The sequence below is a fragment of the Mastacembelus armatus genome, chromosome 5 (genome assembly GCF_900324485.2).
Source record: "Mastacembelus armatus chromosome 5, fMasArm1.2, whole genome shotgun sequence".
Classification (NCBI taxonomy): Eukaryota; Metazoa; Chordata; class Actinopteri; order Synbranchiformes; family Mastacembelidae; genus Mastacembelus; species Mastacembelus armatus.
Genome location: NC_046637.1, coordinates 5,455,634 through 5,472,803, shown reverse-complemented (window position 1 = coordinate 5,472,803; position 17,170 = coordinate 5,455,634).

The window sequence follows — 17,170 nt, the reverse complement described above, 5'->3', positions numbered from 1 at the left end:
AAAAAGGGAATTCCAAATGCTTGTGTCCCTTTAGAACATGTCATAACCCTGAATGTGCAGTGTTTAGAGGCACATCTTGCAGAAATGATTAAATAAATGTGGCCTTAGTCATTTTTAAAATTGTTTTTCATTAGTATCACCATCAGTAAAAGCACAAAGATTTCACAGGAAACTAATGTGATCTTAGCATGTGTCCTGTCATATGTTGGTATTGTAATAGGATGTTGTCATTAACGTGCTGTTGCATGTTATGTTGGAAGTGCCACGTTCCTTATAAACAGTGTAACATTTGTTCTCTATAGGTGTTATACTTTGCCAGAATTCAAATGGTGTGGGACGCTTCCTGTTGGAGATTGTTAATTTAAAACAACCAGTTGACCTTTCACTAAACTCATCCCTTGAACAGCAATTGTCCAACCATAGCTGAGTAAACAGACCTTGGACGATCAACAGGCCTGTTTCCACATGTTGAAATGGCCTGCAGAGGTCCCTAAAAAGAGCTGTGCTGATCTGCAGAGTTTTGGAGGGGGAGGGGTTTTCGTTGTTTTGGCAAACTTTCAAAAACCATAAACACAAGAATAAATGTTAAGAATGCATTAAACTTCTAATGTAAGCTATAGACCATTATCATAACTTTCTCCCTACAGTAGTAACCAGGCATTATAGGTTAGATAAACATGCCCGCTGTTTGGGAGCCATGATGCTGCTCCATCAGGATTTGGAGGAGTAATAGGTTAGTCCTGCTCTTTCTTTGCTTTCAGGGAAGTTGCTACTCCAGCAGAACTAGGCAGATTTACATTACAGTTACATTTGCCAAACTCAGCGATAATTCCTTATCTTTAAATCCTTTGTTCTTGCAAATGGGAATTATACAGTTTGAAAATTCAAGCAGGTCAATTCTGTAATAGTGGGGCTAAAACGCTCAATCCTGAGTTACACAAACAATGTATATGGATCAGCAGTTGCAGATGGTGAGCTTATCGTCCTGGGATTGTAGCTTTAGCCTCAGTCTATTCGCATTTTATCTATGTATGCAGCCAAAAAGTACAGATTTCAGACCCTTTTTTAAAATGTCTACACTGAAACATTGTTACAGCACTGAGAGATTGTGCTTTCAGCCAAATTAAGGAATTTGATATTGCACTACCGACCAGTCCAGGGTGTACCCCTGCCTTTCACTGGAAGAGAGCTGGGATAGGCTCCAGTACCCTGTGACCCCAAATAGGAATAAGCTGGTATAGGTGATGGATGGATGGATGGATTTTGCACTTACCTTACATTAGCTGGCTGCAGCTGAAACAATCTGCTAGTGGGAGTAACTGTTTTAACTGTTTAACAAAATCCAGTCAGGGCTAGAAATGAGACACTTGGTTTTGTTTACTTGTGTATGGAATCAAGACTTATTGTCTCAGAAATAACTGATGGATGAATCTGCCACCAGTACCACCTTTAAACTGAATGTGGGCAGGCTGAAAATGGAAAACCTGGCAGGCAACAGAACCAATGGAGAAGGGGCTTAGTGGTGTCAATTCAGGTTCAGTCCTACAGGTGAATGCTGCTGAATTTCATAATTGGACTCGGTCAGTAATTGCCCATGGTTTTAAGTTGACATGGAGAGAATGTGGGTACAGAGGGGACATTTAAGAACTCTGCTCCCAGCAAAAAACCACCTTGATGTTGTCTTAAAGCAAATTTTTGTTTGAGAGCAGGTTCTTGACTGTTTCATACCACAAGATTAGCATGGATAGCGTGGATTAATTGGTTTGAGGGATTTTTTTCCCCTTTAAAAGATGAGAAATTTCCTAAATGATACCTGAGGTTAGAGTTGTGAGTCAAGCAATCAGAGTTTTTATACATATCATTATTGTTTCCAACTACTGTGTAGTTACTGTATATAAACAAATCATTAGCTTAGCTGTTAGCGTGAAGCATTGGTTAGCATGACCTTTTTTCTTGTACTAATTTTATTGCAAATATCAGCACATTAACGCATGAACTTTTGCATTACATAAGATCTAAAGTTCAGATTCATGTCTATTTTTCTATTAAACCTTTCAGAATGAAGAATTTATTTACTCTGAGTCTACAAAATCATTTCATGGCACTGCACACCCAGGACAGCAAAGGCACTGGTGGCTGCTTGCCTACAGTTTGTCTTGACATTGTTTAAAATACCAAACTCAGTGTTATGTTTTGTCAGATAAATGTCAGAACAGCTCAAATCTAAATGAAGTGACAGAGGAGAGTGTGATGTTGCTGCAGCTCAGTGCATTTCCAAATGTCAGACACCGTCAAATAAACTGTATGTGTAGCTGTATATTGATGTTTGGTTAAAAATAAACACATTTACTGTCCTCTGGCCTGTATTTGTTAAGAATGTGTATATGTATTTGTAGTAGGTAAGCAGTGTGATCATTGTGCATGTACCTGTGGTATAGACTACTCTGCACAGTGTAAAATTTAAAGTTAAAGATCACTAATATTTTCTTCTAGGTTCTGCCTAGCATGCAGTGAAAGTGTCAACAATGTGATTCTTTTTAGGCAATATCTTGTGCAAAGTGTTAATAACTGTTCCTCACGTTTCCCCAGAGTTGGCAGATTTTGTCTTGCCACAGCAGCAAATGAGAAAGGCTCATCTGTAAACACTGCACAGTGTGTTATTTCACACAGCACTGTGATCACACTGCAGGTATGCAAATGGTTGCACTATTTTTGGTAAGGGTGTTAGAAAAATTACAGACAAAAATTAAACACCCAGCAGCCTTATATAAGTGAACATGGCTTTTTTCTTGCTTGTATCCAGCATCAAGTTCTTTAGGTCATATGAGGCTCTGCATGCAGGATGCATTTCAGTCAGAGGTGACAGAGATTTTATTTCCTTTTTTCCATCTTTTTTTCTGATGATTTGTTTCGCCATATTTTTCTCAGCAATTCTTTCTTTTAGATTATAGTATACTTCTCTGAACAAATATGAATTACAGGATAACACCCCCACCCCCCCCGAGATTCCCTGCTTTCTATCTGCTGTTGTAGAAAGAAATCAGTCATGACATATGCCCGAGTACAATGTGCAAAGAATGATTTATGATGTTTACAATTCCAAACAGGAATTAAATTGAATAACATGTAAGAAAGACTTGCACATACTACGTTCGCACACCACTGAAAAGAGGCCTGTGAGGACGGTGGTCGTGATGAGGATTCTCCTGCAACCATTTACCTCATTTGGTTGTCATGGCTACACAGCCGGAGGCCTGAGCTCTTGGATGCCGAGGCGGGAACATGGAGAGGGAGTGATGCTGGGAAGCATGGCTCTCAGTGTGGATGCCTTGCCTTTCTTTCCATGCATCAACTAACTGGATCTGGCATTTAAAAAGAGAAATGTTCATTGCACTGTGCCCATGTGAACCAGGCTGTGACTTTCACCTCCCTTTTTGATTTGTCTGCAAAAGACATTGTGATAGGTCATTTTAGGATGTTTGCCATGTCGTCTACAGCACTAATGTCTGTGTAATACCATTAAACAGGGGAGGATCATTTGCTTCTGCTGAGCTTCTGTGATTGAAAAACCCTATGCCCCAGGGATGAGTGATTGACTGCAGCTGCACCTTAGCTGTGGCCAAAATATTAACATATAACAATATTAACATTATTCTGACTATCAATGAATAAGCGATTGGATAAATGAAATAGATGAATTGCATTGTGGAAAAGAAGCATTTACTTATTAATTTGTTTACCAACAGTCTCCCGTTTCTGTCCTGTACCTGACCTAGAAAGACAGGAAGCAAGCCGCAGAGAGGACTGTAAGCCGCAGAGAGGACTGTAAGCCAACCCTCAGAGAGGAAGCTCTGCATGAATAATGGCCTAGTGTCTTACAGTGGGATTATGGTTTGGGGAGCAGTGGGAAGCAGAGGGGTCAGGTTGCAAAGTTCAAAAGGACCCACACCTGATGCTTCACTCTGTCTGTGTAGCTGACAAGTAGAGAGGTCACATAGTTCGGGGATTAAAGTAAAGATTAGTGTTTTTTTTCACTCTTCCTTTTCTTTCCAAGATTTTCAAATTCTAACACCTAGTCTCACAAAATGTACCCACTCTTCTAGCCAGTAGTTCTTCCTCTTTCTTATGAAGTGACTGTCATAAAATGCTGACTCAGGGCAGAGGTGACATTCTGGGCATGCCCCACTCGGAGGAGGGACTATGTCTCTCTCGGCTGGCCTGGGTACACCTTGGTATCCCTCAAGAGGAGCTGGAGGAAGTGTCTAGGGAGAAGGAAGTCTGGGCATCTCTGCTTAGACCACTGCCCCTGCCACCCAGCCTCGGATAAAGGAGCAGGAAATGGATGGATTGGAAGTGAAAATCCAACTCATAATATGCTTCGATACTATTTTTACCTGCTATACTCAAATTATTATTCATTGTCAACACATTTGACATAATAGATGAGAAATTATCCCTAAATTTGAGCAAACATCAGGTAAAAGGCTCTGTAAGAATAAATACACAGAATTCACTTTTATTTATCTGTGTGCCTGAGATAAAGTTCTGCATTTGCTAATGTATGCCAAGTCACAATTTTTTGCAGCAGCATCAAAATCAAACATCATTCAGAACAGAGAGGGTGAGAGGTGAATCGGGGACACCGCAGCCATGGGCAGCCATGAACATCAATGCACGCTTCTGGCAAACTGCATCAAAACACAGGCTGGCAGGTTGGCGGAGTCGATTACCCTCAAATTGTTTTCTTTATATACAGGAAAAAACATATACATCAGTAGATACATGTTGAAACAAGCTAAATGAAATGCTTGTTCATCTGCAGCAAAACTCTTTCATATTCTATTGCTCAGGTCGCGCTTGAGTTATTGTGTGTTAGGTTAGTTATTTACAATGATTTATGTTGTATTACTGTTGGATAAAATGCGTTAGTATACAGCTGATGTGCCCATAGCCAGCAGAGACAGGTGTTAGACAGCAAAGTCAATATAGACATTGATGTCAACTGATACTGTAAAACCTAATTAGATTCTGCACCATATATTGCAATCATTTGATAAACTGAAGCATAAAGTTCTTTCTATTCTTTTTATTTATCCCAATGATATCTGGATAATGAATTATTTTTTTTCAGGTGAGAGGGAAGATTTTGTGCATGTGACTGATGTTTGTTAATCCTGAGAAATAAATCTACCAGTGTGTGATGTTTAAAGCCAAATCAAGTCTAATAAAGGCTCTGTAAGCGGCACTAATCACCCAATGGGGAGTCATGGAGTCATATCAACCTGTGTGTTGAAGAAATCAATCCAGCACAAGACACACAGTGAAAGTAATGGAGGGAGGCACAAGCTGCTAGAACCAAGTGTCAGAAGAGGATGGATAAATATCATTCATGCTGATGCGCTCAAGGCCTAATGAGGTCAAGATATACCACATTCATCAAGTTCTGGGCAAAGCACTATATATGTATGAAGCACCACTGCTAAGTCAGTGATAGCAGCCACATTTATATCCTGCAGTTAAATTATGGCATCAGTAAATAGCAGAGGAAGCTGTGAAGATGATTGATTGTTCAGCAACATCTGGATGCATCTTCACACATTTATTATATTTGTATCGCAATGCCCTGAGAGAGTCCAACATGCACTGGGAACAGGTCTGACTTACTGCCAGCAATGCAAACCAAACTGCTGCTCTGTTCGTACAGAGGCCGGACAGCCTGGATGCCATGAGGGACATGGTCAAATGCCTTCTCCAAGTCCACAAGGCACATGTAGACTAGTTGGACAAACTCCCATTAACCCCCAAGCATCCCGGAGAGGGTATAGAGCTGGTCTACAACCAGGACAAAAAACACATTGTTCCTCCTGGTTCTGAGGTTCTACTATTGGCCAAATTCTCCTCTCCAGTAGCCTGGCATAGACTTTCCCAGGGAGGCTGAGGAGTGTGATCCCCTGTGGTTGGAACACACCCTCCAGTCCTCCTTCTTGAAAACAGGGACCACCACCCTGGTCTGCCATTGCAGAGGTACTGTCCCTGATCGCCATGCAGTGTTGCAGAGGCGAGTCAGCCAGGACAACCCAACAACATCCAGAGACTTAAGATACTCAGGGCGGATCTTGTCCACCCCTGGAGCTTGGTCAACCGGGAGGAGCTCGGAATAGAGCCAGCTCGATGTCTCTCTGGGGAGGTGCTCCAGGTATGCCCCACCAGGTGGAGGCTCCGGGGAAGACCCAGGACATGCTGGAGGGAGTGTCTAGGGAGAAGGAAGTCTGGGCATCTCTGGTTAGACCACTACCTCTGTGACCTGGCCCTGGATAAAGGGATTAAATGGATGGATGGATGTATTGCAATGATTATGTGCCAAGGACAGCCATTAAGGCAAGTATATAAGATTTTCTTTTAATAAAAGCTGGCATTCAGAGCTATATTGTGTAATATTTATTAAAAAGTACACCATCTTATGATTCTGGATAATCACATTGAAATAATTGATGCTCTTGTGTCAGTTCTGGTGGCAGTTGTGGACTGAACCAAGAAACAGCTGCGTCACCTTACAATAGCATACTGAAGCTATATAAAAAGAAAAAGGGTAAAATATATTGTGTTGACATACCAGAACTTGTAGTATATGCTCTTTAAATCCTTGTGTCAATATTTCATGAAACATGGACGCAATACAATCAAATTGACTAGGACAGCTGGAAAGAGTCAAAACATTAGTAAGAAACTATATATAAATCAAAGAGAGAACACCTTATTTTAGTGATATTCTATAAATAAATATAGGCTTTCGTATGGCCTACTTAGAGTTTGAAGATAAATTGAGTCGAGGCAGCAACATTGTGCTGGAAAGTAAATGGAACAAAAGAAGATTGGAGACAGGACACATTTATCCTGTTCTGCGCTTCACTCAGTGGAACATCCTCAATGTTTACACTTCCCTGTCACAACATTAGGCAAGGTTTTAGTTCAAACATACTGTCTATAGCATTTTCCATACTTCGGTGACAGAGCTGTCCTCCCTGTTGTCACTTACCATGAGATGAATCGATGCTGATGGATAAAATGATATAGGCTCTCCTCATCCTTCAAAGTTTCCTGCTGCTCTGGGAGCTCATGCATAACATAGCTAAAGGATGGAGAAAAACAATTAGATGTAGTCACCTGGAAAAGGTCAGGCTTGTTTGTTCTCCTTCACTACATCCTCCAATGAAACAATTAATAAAGTCAAAGGGGGGAGCATGTGGGGATGGACAGGCAGGACGATAAACCTAAGAAATCTATTAGCATGTCCAAATGTTTCTGCAGTGTGCGTCTAAGCTGTGATAAAATGGAGGCAGTGATGCAGATGAATGGTTTCATCAATATCTGGCTCTACAGCATCTGCCTATATTTTACTGAGAGTGCCAAAATAGTCTACAATCCGTTAGCAGTTTATACACTGAACAAATAAATCCCAAGTGTCACAGTCACACCTGAGTTGACTAGCTATACATTCACCAGAAGGGTAAATGGAAAGAGTGCTGAAATGAATGGGTAATTATTAACTTACTTTTCAATATTAACCAGTATGCATTTCCTGCAAAATTAAGGTGAATTCAGATAAAGTGGGATATCCCTAGATGTATTTTTAGTGGCCAGGCACATTTTAATATCCTTCTTTTATATGTCAGGTCATTTAAAAATAATCTTATGTCTGGAACCTGTCCAGGGTGTACCCCTGCCTTCCACCTGAAAGACAGCTGAGATAGGCTCCAGCAGATCCCTGTGACCCTGGTTAAGGAATAAGCAGGTATAGAAAATGGATGGATGGATTATGTCTGGATTCCAGTATGTATAAAAAATAATTTAATAATATGCCTTGGTCTCACCTGTGTTATATTTTCTTAAAATAATAACTTAAAGGATTAAAGAATATGTAGCCAGGTTAGTGACATATTTGATAAAGGTGATTATGCCTAGTCTAATAACTCATTGTACAGATTTAGACAGTTTTATCACTAATCTCAGATTAATGTCACATAAAACCTTTTACATATGCAGAATTATGTTTTGAGTAGTCAAGTATAGTTAAGTCAAGCTAACTATATTCCAACTAATTGTTATCTAAACTAACTAAGTTAGTTTAGGTCCTTTGAGAGCTCATATAAGGACATGTGCAGTTGTTTTGCATTGAACATAGGTACAGTACACAACAAAAGTTTGAAGGAGCATTATTTGAGATTCTTTATTATCCTGGTTTTTGAAAAATGTTCATTTACAGGTTACTATTTTAATTATATATAAACTAAAAATGTTTAAACACTTTTAAGGTCATAAAGTTGAATACTTTCCATTGTTTAATATGGACACCTATCATCAATGGAGTTACAACTAAAAATACAAAAAAGCATAATATGGCCGTCTAAAGGTTGTTTAGTTTTACTTAAGTGTTTCACACAGGCATATAAAAAGTAGCAAAACACATGCAGATTAATTTTTCCTCCACCACATTCTTGTTTGCAACCCTGATACATTAAGACCATAAAGCATGATGGACCATTAAATCCACGCTGCACTCTGTGTCAGTAATAGAGACATTATACTGAGGGGATAAAAAGATAGAATAGGAGGAGGGGTGGGCAGGGGTCCAGATGTGGAGGTCTGGCCATAACAAAAATGACTGGATAGAGCAGATGTACTCTCTGCGTGGTTGGGATTAGTTGATGTGCAAGGGGGCACAGGACTGATGAGAGGCACTGAGGGAAGTCCACATCTGTTTGGATTATCCAAGCTGAAACTAAACTTAACAAAAGGTTAAAGAGAATAGTGTTGAATTCAGTGCCCTCAGATACAGACTCTTTATGACTCATGCTGACTCACTTGTCAAAATACAGCAAAATGCTGTGTCAAATGCTAATTTCCGGTTTCATACACTTTTCCTTTCAACACTTTAATATTAGGGGCACTTTCAGCTTGGGGCATTCGCTTAGCTAATTGTGACCAGTTGGTATGAGGCAGCGCATGCTTGCTCAGTGATCACTGCCTATTCTCCTAAAGCAGGGAGGTCATGATCTCCTCCAGGAGAACACAGGTTCTCACTATGCACGAAGGCCTCTGCTCCTGTCTGCTAATGAGAATGGAATTGACAGGTGCAAAGTTTCTGCTGTTGTAATCATAAAATATTTCCAAAACTTAATTGTCAAAGACATTGAAAGCCACAAAGTATTATTCTTTTGATTTGGATGTATAAATTATTATACTATAAGTTTAAATATTTCCTCATTAGTATGAAGTATACATGGAAATCCCAAATAAAAAGTACTGCAGTAGTTGTTTTGCAAATTTCCCTCTCTCATTCTGTCTTTAGTCTTTCTCAACTTTTTCCTCCAATAGTTCATTATCCACCATTGTGTTGATGATAGCACATGCTTATTCCATCATTATGCATGTGTAGTGTGGTATGCATGCATAAGTGCTCAGCATATCCCTAACCCTCAGCTCCGCTTGCCTTTAAATCCGACTCATCTCTACTAATTAGAGAATACATTTAAATGCCATTTCCCTTGTGATCACATGGGCTTTACTAGAATACAATGACTCTGGGAGACTAACACAACACAGGAATAGCTGGCAGAACTGGACATTTTTCTGTGCAGAAAGATGCAATCATAAGTGACAGTGTCACCATACAGTGGCTGCTGTGGGAAAAATTATATTAAAATCAATCTATGTAACAATGATATGTGACTTAAATAATGAAGCAATGTTCCAAAAAAAAAAAAAAAGTGAAGTGATTTTCTCATGAGTTTATCTTGTGGAGAAACTGTTATGCATGTTGTGGCAAAAGATTCCTGCCACTGTGATGCCATATACCTGTAAAGTTACTAGCTCCGGTACTTAAGTGATGACTACACATCCTATACATCATTCATCCTGGAGCAAATGCCAGCTGACACTTGGTGAGTGGCAGGGTAGACTCTGGACAGATCAGCAGTCTGCCACAGGGCTAACACATAGAGAGAGACAACCATCTGTACTCACACCTATGGGCAATGTAGACTCAGCAAATAACCAAACCTGCATGTCTAACGAGTGCTGGGAGAAAAACCACGCAAAAAAAATCTGTGTTGGCTGCAGGCTCAAACCCACAACATGCTTGCTGTGAGTCGACAGTGCTAACCATTGCACCCCCAGACAAACAGCACCAATCAAACAATGGATCTCACTGAAACTGTGCTACAGTTTGTAAGAGCTCAGGCTAGAGATCTTTGGGAGCAGTGACCTCTGCAGAGCTCGATCGAGAAGGAGGACTTGTCAAACGTTGTTAAATCTAAAGCCTGGGTGCTGCACTGTGTGGAGCGCTAAGGACAGTCACTAACTCAGCTGAAGTGGTTGTCAAAACATATCATAATTACGACCTGACACACTATAGAACTACAGTCACAACCAGAAGAGTAAAGGCAATTTGTGCGTCTACAGTTTGTTTTCATACATTTCCAAATGAGTAAAACTGTTAAAACTAATGTCAGTCACTTGGATTTGTCCTTTTCAACAAATCTTTACAGATTACTTTTCACCCAAAGGACATCACTAATTGCACAAACTGCACACAGTTGAAATTACTGTGCTTGAAAACTGTAATTAAAGGTGAGTCATCCAGGACAAGACCCAAGGATGTATTAAAAATGTGACATCCTGTACTCGGGCAGCAGAGTGATACAGCTCTGATTGGAAAATTGTCTAGTCTATTAAATGACAATAACATGCAACAATCTGAATGAATATGTTTAATTGACTGATTACTACGATGATTATCTGGTTATAATTAACTGCCACCTATAACAACATCATTGCACATCATTACCATTTCATGCCACAATTCCACAGCATGTTTCTGTATATGACCAAGGTTTAAATTGAAATGATTATTCTTTCATTTCCTTTATGCCATGTATCATTAGTGAATTCAATTTTTATGGTAAAGGCTTTACATTAATAAGGAAACTGACTGGCCCATAACATATGACACTACAGTATATAATACATAATAAATCATATTGCCACTTATATAACATTACATTTGCAAATTTATATATTATCAAGCAAGCCATCAAGTGTCTGTTATTAGTTTTCAGCAATGTCATCTTGCCTGCTGAAAGCATGGAGTGCAGTTAACTTAATCTAATGATGAATAAAAAAGTTCAAATTAAGAATTCATAATTCACAACATGTTAAGTCAGTAAATGCATGATTAAGAACATTATATAAGCAAATAGTAATAACCCCAGGCTGCTGCAAGACTAGGATAAGACCGTTTGTCAGAGGGGCTTTTATTCTGAAAGTCAGTCTTTAATAATGTTACATAACTTGAATGGAGCTGATTTCAATGTGTCAACCATATGTTTTTCTATCTGTTAGTTTGCTCATAATATTAGTTATCACTGCCATTCTGATATCCTCTATTTTTTATGATAATTACTAGTTTAATAATCAGATGAATAGGTGTTCTTATTTAAAGTCCTTATGCTGTGATTAATGGAGTCAGTCAGTCAAGCATTGCCATCTAGTGATAGCACAAAGTCACTGCATCTGGCCAGCAAGCATTTTTTTGTTTTTCGTGTTACACACTGGATCTCAGAGTAAGACTCATTTGAAGAGTCATCCAGCTGAAAACCAAAGTGATCCAGTTGAAATGTGAAAAGAATGGGAAATGTTGTGTCCTCAGGAATTACGTATTGTCCTCATGTATTGAATATAGAATACTCAAAGGACTCCAAAGCATTTTAAGACCTGTGTTTTTTTGTTTGTTTGTTTTTGTTTTGTAATCTTAAAACATGCAATTTTAAATAGTTTGTTTTCCCCATACCTTGTTTTCATCGGAATTGGTTATTCAGTGGAAAGTCCAAAAGTTACAAAACATCCTTTTTTTAATGTGATGTGGTGTCTTTTCAAACATTTTTCTGGTCTTCTGTTCTGCTATTCCAAGGAAATGTTATGGTGTTTAGGTGAGTAAAAGGTCACTGCAATTCAAGCAGATGCAGGGAGAGGAGGGGGCTCTCTCACAAACTGGGGATTGTAATAAACACTAATGTATTGTAAACCTGCACATGACCAGCAGAGGTCATAAATTACTTAAACCGCAATAGTGTGTTCTGAAAATATTTTTCTCTAGACACTGTTAATTTAAATTCAGGGCCTTGTGCAATGTTACTGTAAGTCTGCTTATTGTAAGTATACTTTAGCAATTACCAAAACAAAAATCTATGAAGTCTAAAAATAAAATATTCTGATTAATACCCTATTCTTCCTTTACCTCACAATAATTTGGGCATCACAGAGATGGTCTTGACTTTTTTGTCTTGCAAGGTTACAAAATGGAGAATGGTAATGGGGAATGAATATTAATCCTTACTCTAAATCATCAATCATCAATATACACTTGCATATCTATTCTGGCCTCAGCAGATTTTATTCCTTGTCTGTTCCTCTCATCAGAATATCAAAAAAGTCATGAAGTCAGCTGTCAGAGAAGACCGTAATCCTTTTCTTTCTTCAATGTGCCCTTTACTTTGCTGAGATCCAACCGAGATTAGAGTATTATCCTATTCTATCAACTCACTTCAGATCTGTGCTCTACCCTTCCTCATGCCAAAACAATCTTGGGGTAAGCAGGTTTGGAAACGTTACTCTAAGAGAATTATTTTTCTTAGAAAATTACTTTTTGCACTTTACTAACAATTATATTATAATATTTAATTATACTTTGTAATTCCCCAACGCAATTAGCCTTATATTAATTTATTCATAATAATATTCATATTCATGTACATTTAATAGTGTTTTAAGAGATTTCTGTGTTTATGTTACTATTAGACTACAGTAAATGTACATTTCTCAAGTTATTTTTGAATAATCAAAATAACTATTACCTCTTCCTTGTGTATTAGGAGTACTTGTCCAATATATAGAAAAAGCAAACAAAGAAGGATCAGTAGTTTAAGCATTCATCCATTATCTATACCTGCTTATTCCTTAACCAGGGTCACAGGGATCTGCTGGAGCCTATCCTAGCTCTCTTTGGGTGAAAGGCAGGGGTACACCCTGGACATTGCAGGGCAGTAAACATTTTAAATATAATGCTATGAAAAAGATATTAAGTTATATCCTCAGGTGAGCAGTTCTATAAATATGCATTATTATGAAAAAACTATTCTTGAAGTAAGAACCCATGGGGATAAAACTAACTGTGAACTAGATAATACAAGTATCTTTGAGAGCATGCAACTACAGTAAAATGGTTCTGAAACAGCCTATAACAACAACATTTCCTGTTCACTGGTGCAAACAACAGTAGTTTACAATTCATTTCCATATAAAAGCTCAAATATTCTGTCTCCCATCTTGTATTAATGGAGCGGAGCTGTGACAGCTCAATCACAGGTCCGTGTCTTTAACTTCTTTGTTTCTACTGAGAATGGAGCTTCAAACTTAGAAACATTAGTCTTTCATAACCTCATCAAAAGCTGCAGAGAATCAAGTGACACTAATGTGAATATTCCCAAAGGGCTTCACAGCATAATAGTAAAAAATAATAAATTACAGTCACCAACATTAGATCATCAAAGAGAACAGTTCCCATGAAAACTCTGTATGCCAAAGCCTTCAAAAATGTGTAACAATATAATTGCACCACATGGGGGTGCAAAAGCCTAATTTTCTCATTGAAGTGGCAGAGACTGTAATTGCATGGCATGCCCCTTGTGCAACATAGTGCTGTACTCATTTAAAGGCTTTTGTTTACTTCTCTGTGATCTGACAAACACAGGCTGATTTGCATTAAAATTCATCTTACAAAATTCTAAATCCAACATACGAGCGCACTTTTTGGTTCACACCCACACTTTCCCACATGGGAAAAAAGATTCTGCCAACAAATTAACTTTCCTTGTTAAAACTGCTTACCACAGGATTTATCACAAATCCAAATTTCAGGGGAGCTATTTTAATGCCTAAAAATCTATCAGGCACCCAACAAATTAAATTGCATTACTTTGTGGACAACTAAAGCGATGATAGTTTGTGTTATGGACACACACTGGAGCTCTGTCTTTAAGACTTTATAGTACCAATGCCGATGACTGGTTCTCTGCCAGCTGCTCAGAGCTCACAACCTTGATTTCAGCAGCAACAACAGGCTCTTATTTTTTTGCTGGAAGCTCTCATAAATACCCTCTCTAGCCCAGCAGATGAAGTTAGCAACTATAGCAAGTGACCACTGAGAAACATTTTGCTACTAGTATACTGGATATTTCCTACAGGAATTGGTGGAGACAAAAACACAACTAAAATAACTGTTAGTTTTGGACTTAGATTTGGTGTTTTTAGCTTTTTTTAAAATTCAATTAATGCAACTTTAAATAAAGAGATTTATGAGATGCAGGTTTATTATCATCTATGCACAGAATATCAAAAGTCAAATGTCACTTAGAAAGACCCTTTTCAAAATGATTTTCATTATTTATTATAAAAATTGATTATTACACTTACAGTATGTTTCATAGTACTTCATAAAACATTGAAAAGTGGTATAAAATGAAAATCCTAGTGAGTACAAGCACCTAAACTGGTACTGTGTTTGAGAATGGGTACTCTTATGTCTGTGACAGATCCTTTCTTTGTAAGTCACAGAAGTACAAACACCTACATGATAAAGGTACAATAAACTCCATGTCCCCACACTCCCAACACATTAGGATGGCAGGTGTAAAAAGGAGGAAGCATCTAAAGCTGTAAACTTGAAAGGCCTTTCCTCTTTGTGAGAGGAGTAAAGAAGAGTTAACTAGGTGACTCTGTATGGGAGGAGGGAGCGCTGGGGCCAGGGGGGTGGATGGTGTTGCAGTGGGAGGAAGGCAGGACGGGAAGCAGGAAGGGGTGGAGGGGCTGGGGCTGATACTTCTCTGGAGAATGTATTGGTCTAGTTGGAAAAACAGGTCCAAAAAAAAAAAAGAGAGAGGAGCAGAAAAGTTTAGGGGTGAGGGGAACTGGAGCTGTGGCCTGTGGATGAACTCATTGGGGACTTTGCTTGGTGGGGTCAATCCAAGTTCAGGTCTTTCCCTCGCTGACTCTGCGAGAGTGGAGGAGCTGTCCATGGCTAAAGGGGCCTGCTCTTGACGGCCTCCAGCCCCTGCTGGGAGCCCCCCAGGGGCCCTGTAACACAAACCCATTTCCAGCAGGAGTTCTGTGGGGTGTGTGGAGAACGGGGGCATGCCCTGGGTAAACGGAGGTCATTCTGGGGGTGGGAGGGTGAGGAGAGCCACCTTTGCCAATAAATATTTTCCTGACAGTCAGATGAAGGTTTGTTTTTAGAGCTCTCATCCCTGTGTGTCTTTGTAAAGACTCATGTTACTATTCTCACTGGACACAGAAACAGCTCTGCAATGTGAAAGTTAAACTGTGTGGTCACATAGAGAAAACACTGTCAGTGAAAGTGAAATCAAGTAGTATAAGGAAAACTGAGTTTATTTTTCTATGTCGATAAATGTACCATAAAACACATATTAGTGCTTACTCAGCTCTTTTTGACTTCAGAAAAGCCTGTTAAGGATTGAATTGCAAATAACCCAAGTACCAGGTGGATGTTCTAATCCTGCAGATGGAGCAGAAGTGTGTAAAGGCTTTAGCAAAAGACAAATGAGGGACAATCTATCATTCAACACTCACAGACCAAACAGCAAGTCAGGGGTGGCCAACTAATCAGGCAGTTTGCACAGGCAGCACAGCATGGGTCCTTTGAGTGGATAAGTGGTCCCTCCTATAATGTCAAGAGTAAAGCCTGTACCAGGGGTTAGGGAGAGGTTGGCAGGGAGTTAATGAGATGACTGGTGGGGTGATCAGCAATGAAAGGTTTGAAGACCTACAACACGGCACAAGTCACACATTGATAGAGATGGAATACTTTCTAGATTTATGAAGTGTTTATTTATTGCTTATCTCATCAGGTGGCCATGAGGACGTACGAGTCAGACTGCAGCCAGACAGAAACGGCCAGCCTGTTTTCACTCTGCACACTGGCATTTTATACAGAAACCTTTTTCATGATGCATTACCTCCACTTTTCACCTCTGCTACTGTACAATTGCTACTTTAAACTACAACCTGAAACAGTAAATCATAGGTCAGTATGCACATAATACCAAAATGCATACCGAATCATCGTATTTCCTGAGCTACATGACCAAAATCACTCAGGGCTATGTTGAAATTGCCCATGACTCATTGGAACAAACACTGTAATGTTATCCAGAGCAGATCGAATCAACATCAGGTCTTCTGTTCTTTGCTTGAAGACGAATAACAACCAGTGCTGTTCACAATGACTGTTTTACATTCACATTGGCATTTCATGAATTTGACAGTACTGCATTGGTTGTTATTCCCTTTTTACCCAGTTGTTGGTTGCTCATTTGTTTTTTCAGATTTGCTGAGAATTTGCACCTCAGATGGCAGTGCTATATGATAATCTATCATGCCTGAACTGTTTTGGTTTATTGTAATACAAATACCTTAAGGGATCTTCCATACCACTTCTGCTATATCCTGAAGCTTACCACATTATGTTCAACATTTGCCCCCCACAAGACTGAAAAAGATTTTAATGGAACTGCAACTCCAGAGTGTTAGGATTTAATATATAATACATTTAAGACAAATTCTCACATTCTCAAAACAAACAAACAAAAAAAAAATCATACAATTCAGTAAGTGGTGGAAGAAGTTATTATAATAATTTACTTACCATAGCAATACTGTGATATAGAAAACTCCAAATTGCATTGCAAGTATCAATAGGAAAAGTACTCATTCAGCAGAACAATTAATTTGCAATCAACATTTAAGCAGTATGTTAATGTAGTACAGTACTTGAGTAAATGTAGCTGGTATCAGCCACCAAACATATAAGATTTTTGTACTTTTCAATGTCATTTTTACTTTAATTCCTCAAGATTAATCTTGTTGTTCTGCCACTTCTGTGTCAAGGAACATTTTGTTATCCACAAAAGGAGCTCATTCCACAAGCCTGATAAGACTGTTAGAGTCTGGTGTTTAAAGACGTTTCGTCTCCATTGGCAGGTCTGCGGGACCTGTCTCTCCAAGATGCCAGCAGACAGTTTCTGTCTTGTTGACAACA